Below are 6,109 nucleotides of genomic sequence, written 5' to 3'. Positions count from 1 at the left end.
CTACGTCTGTATTTCAGTATTTAGCATCCAATGTACAGAACACTGTCCCAAGCTCTTTGGGGAAGAAACAAAAAGGCAGATTTTTTTTTGCAGAGTATTAAGACTGAGGGGTCTCTAGCATAACGATGGTGGTCAAAGCCATTGGGGTGGGTGGGAGCCCTGAAAAGCATGTAGTATGAAGAGAGAGTCCCAGCAAGAGGCAAACCAAGAGTTGATTTCTATATTACACAAGGAGTTCCTGGGAATTACTAAGAGGGTAGTAATTTTAAGATTCAAATGAATTAATTGACACCCCCCCCCCCAAATTTTTAAATACACCTCTCTGAGTAAATTAACAAACCATGTAGAACTATTTCTCTTCACTTAAAAGTACAGATGAAGGGGTGCCTGGGTGGCTTAGTCAGTTAAGCGTCTGACTGTCGATTTCAGCTCAGGCCATCATCCCAGGGTTGTGGGATCGAGCCCCACGTCGGGCTCTGTTGAGCATGGAATTTGCTTGGGATTCTCTCCCTCTCTGTCCTTCCCCCTGCTCGTGCTCTCTCAAACGAAGTATAAATGAAGTCTATACTCTCACTATTCAGAGGCAGGGTGAGATTATTTCAGAAAGCTCTAGGGGAAGATCCTGCTTTGCCTCTTCCTAGCTCTCATGATTACTGGCAAACCTCAGCTTGCCTTAAATCTTAGCTGTATCATACCAGCCTCTGCCTCTTGTCACATGACGTTTGGAGCCGAGGAGCAAACAACCAACTGACATTTACTGAGTCCTTACTGCATGCCAGGCACGATGCTGTTTCACATGTGCTATGTCATTACTAAGATCCCATATTACCCATGTTTCATGAGTGAAGAAACAGGCTCAGAGAGGAAGAAGAACCTGTATCTTGTCACATAGCTACCCCAAGCAAAGCCATCTTTTCAAAATAAGGGGAATGAGCACGGGATTACCAGACCAGAAGCTCCAGGAAAGAGAGGGAACCCTACCTGCTGGCGAGAGGCCAAGAACGGCATGTTACACACAATGGGCAGGGCTGAAGTGTGGGACCTGAGCAACAGGAGGCCCTGATGCCCACCCTGAGTTAGAAACGAGGGCTGGAGAAGGGTGCTCTAAATTCAAATCTCGGAGAAGGATCAATTTCAAATGAGGATGTGGTCTAAGAAACGTCTTCTTTCGGTCGATGTGTTTTCACCCACCGAGAGCCAAGCACGCACCGGTAGCCCCCAGGCTCAAATACGTGTTGGGGTAGTGGTTAATGAAGAGCAAAGGCTCCCAAGTCAGACCCTTGAGTTAGAACCCCGACTTTGCCACTCACCAAGTGATTTACAGCAAGTCCCTTGGCTTCTCTTTGCCCTGCTTTACTAGGTGCAGGTGCACAACATAGTCATGAAATCAGCTCAGAGAGCCGTTCGCGCGGTACTCGCAAGGGCTGTACGCAAGCACCCAATAAAGATCAGATGCCAAAGTGCGGGAAGGAAACCATAATTAAATCTTCAAATTCTTCCTCGCAAACAAACGGACAAATAAAATGAAGGAAAAGCACACGGTGCAACCACAGCATGACAAGGGGACCTAGCTGAGATCCAGCCTCTTGAGGAAGTGACATTTAAGTGTAATGATTCTGCCTGTGTTATGCCACCTATAGAGCTGTTTGTTCCCGTCAACTCCATTGTTCTCTGGTAGGGCTCACATGCAGCCAGTCTGACTTCCTCTCCCTGCTCTCCACAGCAGGATTCCTGCTTGACTCCTGCTTGAATGTTCAGGAAACATTGTGGCAGCCGTCCCCCACTCACCAAGCCTGCAGGGAGGACTAATGTTTACCCTGCCTCTGCTACAGGCAGCTGTTTGGCCAATTTCTCTTAGCCCTCCCCACTAGCTGGTGGGGCAGGTATTACACAATTTTTTCCAAGTGAGGAAACCGGGGCACAGCAAAGTTGGTTTTGGATGAACTAGAAACCAAAGAGGTATATCTTGGGAATACAATATAGTAGGAAATCAGAATGCACCTAAAACATGGGGGCATGGCAGGACTGGGACCCTTTGGAGCTAGGGCAGTGGGGTGCAGGGGTGCCACAGAGCCTAGGCAAAGTGCCCCTCTGAGGCTGGGGCCCGGGAGCCTGGACCCTGCAGCCTTGCCCAGGAACCTCTGCTGGAGTCGTGTGTGGCTGAGGGAAGGAAACGAGGTGGGGAGAAGCTAGGGCACCCTCCGCAATATTAAGGTGGAGCCCTCCTTTGGGGAATACGGGTTTTTTAAAAACTGAAATGTAATTGACCTATCAGTTTCAGGTATACAACAGAATGATTTGCTGTTCGTACATATTGTGTAATAATCACCACAGTAAGTCTAGGGAACATCCATCACCACACATAGTTACAAATTTTTTCTTGTGAAAACTTTTAAGATCTACTCTCTTAGCAACTTTCACATATACAATACAGCATCATTAACTCTGGTCACTATGCTGTACATTAAGTCCCCAGGACTTATTTACCTTAAAACTCAAGGTTTGTACCTTTTGAATGTAGGATGTTTAAATGGGTTCAGGAAAAGAATTCAGAGACCCCAGAAATTAAGTGAATTGAGACTGTGCTCAGGATTTGTCTGGGCATTTGGGGAGGGACAAGAAATGACATCCTCCGGGGCTTTGCGTACCAGGATGGGAAACTCATCACAAGTGGATGAAGCTGAGATAGATCTATTTGGAGGGATTCGAACTCAAGCTTTACTCAACTTCAAAGTGCAGCTTTTCCCACTGTGGTCTGATGTCTCTAGCTTCTGGTAAAAAAAAAAAAAAAAAAGACACATTACGCCTTCCAGCTGTCTTTGAATATAAGTCATGCTTTAACTTTGATAACCCAGAGGCCATCTCCAGAAATAGCCTTAGGTGAAGCTGGAAATACACTCTAATAAGTTGCTTATGGTGGTTACTCACAACACTACAGTAAAATAAGACAAAGTCATTATTTTGAAATTCAAAAGGTATTTTAGTTAGTCTGAGGTTCATTAGGGTTTTTAAATTTTGTTTATACATCTTGTTGAATGGATATTACACCTAAGCAGTTGTGTGGCCATATTTTATCTTTGCTCATGAATAATAATGAATACTAATCCAGCTTTCTGCCGTTCAACTTCCAGAAAGCAAAGCAATAAGAGGGGATTTCTGGGGGTCCCTGGGTGGCTCAGTCAGTTAAGCATCCAACCTCAGCTCAGGTCATGATCACATGGTCCATGAGTTCGAGCACTGCATCAAGCTGTCTGCTGTCAGCACAGAGCCTGCTTTGGATCTCTGTCCTGCTCTGTTTCTGCCCCTCCCCCAGCTTGAGCGCTTTCTCTCTCTCGCTCTCTCTCTCTCTCCCTCCCTCAAAATAAATAAATAAACTTTTTAAAAAAGGGGGGATTTCCAAATTGCACGTGATTGCATGAGTCAGCATCTTCTTTTTCTCTGGAAATCATTAAAATTAAAACAATCTATATTGCAGAATTGTTAAGAAAAAGAACACAAAGAATATATCCCACTTCAGAGCAAAAGAGGGAGCCTGCGGCATACATTTCAGAGTAAATTCCTAGTGTAAATACTTGTACTGATATAAAAACAAAGGTCAGCAAATGGTCACAGGGCTGGAGCACTGTGGGTTAGGAGGTGAGACAAAGGAGATGTATTTAGAGATAACAGGGCCAGATTACCTAGAGTCTGGTAGGTGACTCTAAGATTTTTGACTTGTATTCTGACAGAGATGAGAAGACATTAGAAGGTTTTGAACAAAGTTTCATGTTTTAGAGAAACACTCCTGTTGCAGAGGACAGGGGCAGAGGTGGGGAGAATGGACAGGAGGCTGTGACCACAACCCAGGCAAGAGACGGTGGTGGCAGGGACCCAAGTGGCTGCAGCAGAGGGGTGCCAACTGGCTGGAATCTGGGTCCACCATGAAAATCTTTCCAGAGTTGAAACAAAGTCCAAGCACATGCTAGTGTATGGGTATAATGACACGTTATATCCAGTAGGATTTTCAGGGTCAGTAAAAGACCTTGGTCAAGAACAAAATCAGTAGCGTCTTTTATTCAGAGCAACAGGAGTGAAGAGTAGGAAAAGTTACCATAAGGAAGCCCTAAGTCTTACGAATGGAAATTTTAAATAATGTATTAGTGTTCATGGTCCAAAAAATTAATCAAAGTTGAACTTGATCAGATTGGTCATTGTGTTTACTGCATGTATTTCAACAATAGAGTTCCTTTTTTTTTTCCCTGAATTTAAGTCCATAAGCTATTTTGAAATTCATGCCAATTATTTCCAGAATGCAGAACTGCTTAAAGGTCATGGGCATTATTCAGAGTTATTGAGGGCCCAGCATGAGAAAGAACAAATAGCTCCCAGTTATTGGTACTACAAATATATGGTTCTCTGTGGGTCTGAGGAGAAGAGTGGATTTCAAGTTACTATTCTTTATTAACTTTAAAAAGAGGCCTTTCTGCTTACCAAATCATAGAAAGAGGGAAAGAACCTGGGGCAGAAACCCAGTCCATCTGACCCCTTGGATATACCCCACTGAGGCAGTCCAGGACACCAGTTTTTAAACACTTTTCTTTTTTTTTTTCTTTTTTTTCTTTTAATTTTTTAATGTTTATTTCTGAGTGAGAGAGAGACAGAGCACAAGTGGGGGAGGGGCAGAGAGAGAGGGAGACACAGAATACAAAGCAGGCTCCAGGCTCTGAGCCATCAGCACAGAGCCCTACGCAGGGCTCGAACTCACAGGGCTCACACTCAACGAACTGCAAGATCATGACCTGAGCCAAAGTCAGATGCTTGAACAACTGACCCACCCAGGGGCCCCTAAACACTTTTCTGAAGGAGAATAAGGAACATGTGGCCCTTCACTACCAAGACCTGGCTGAAGAAAATGATGCTGGCCCATCAGGACTGGCTCAGCCCATTTGTCATTACTGCATACCTCACACAGTGCCTGGGATACAGCATAGGCTCAGTAAACATTCATTTGAGTGAATAAACAAAGGGCTGCATGTCCAAATTTTCACTGACAGCATTCTCTCCCTTTATGGAATAAATATTATAAGTGAAGAACAACGCATAGTGATTTTATAATAGGTCCCTTCGGTCAGCCAGACCCGATTTCACCCCTTGCTCTGTCACTATATGCTATAGAGCTAGTCAGGTTCTTTGCGCTTATGTCTCATTTTCTTCATCTGTAATATCAGGATAATAATACTGACCTTCTGGGCTTGTCGTAAGGATTAACTAGAATAATGCATGGCAAGAATGTAACACAGTCCCTGTAGTTATTCATTCTTGTTATCAACACTAAAATGGCATTCAGATTATCAAACGAAGTTTTATAAAGATGGCATCTTATAGATTAACTTTTAAAACCTTTTTCCTTTTGCTATGAAAAACTGCAAATATATATAAAAGTAGAAAGTATAATGAATCTCCGTGTACCCAATATCTAGTGTCAATAATTTTCAGCTGGGGGTTGATTGGTGACCCTCTTCCTGACCCCCTGATTATTTTGAAGTGAATTCCAGGCATTGTATCATGTTATCTGTAATACTTCAATATGTATTTCTAATAACCAAAATCCCATATCACATTAAAAATAATTAATAATGATTTCCCAGTTAGGTGAATTGTTGGTGTGCTGAAAGCCACAAGGAGAAAAGAAAAGAATCAGGTCTGTCCAAGGCAGGGGCTTAGGCAAATTCTCTCCAGACCCAGCATGATGGAAGCACCCACTGTCACTGTCAAGGTAGATTCTTCCGATAGGCTGGAGGCGGGAAGGTGGGGGATGCGTTGGAAGTCAGTATTTCATGCTTGAAGCAAAGTAGAGCAGGGATCTCCTATTATCTGTAATTTACTTACTTCCCAAAGCAAATGTCATTTCGTTTGAAATAATTCTGTACTAGGGCACCTGGGTGGTTCACTTGGTAAAGCATCTGACTTTGCCTCAGGTCATGATCTCACGGTTCAAAAGTTAAGCCCCACATCGGGCTCTTGTGCTGACAGCTCAGAGCCTGGAGACTGCTTCAGATTCTGTGTCTCCCTCTCTCTTTCCCCCTTCCCGGCTTGCGCTCTGTTCCTCTCTGTCTCTCAAAAATAAATA

Source organism: Panthera tigris, chromosome B2 (genome assembly GCF_018350195.1).
Source record: "Panthera tigris isolate Pti1 chromosome B2, P.tigris_Pti1_mat1.1, whole genome shotgun sequence".
Taxonomy (NCBI): domain Eukaryota; kingdom Metazoa; phylum Chordata; class Mammalia; order Carnivora; family Felidae; genus Panthera; species Panthera tigris.
Note: the sequence above shows the minus strand (reverse complement) of the source record.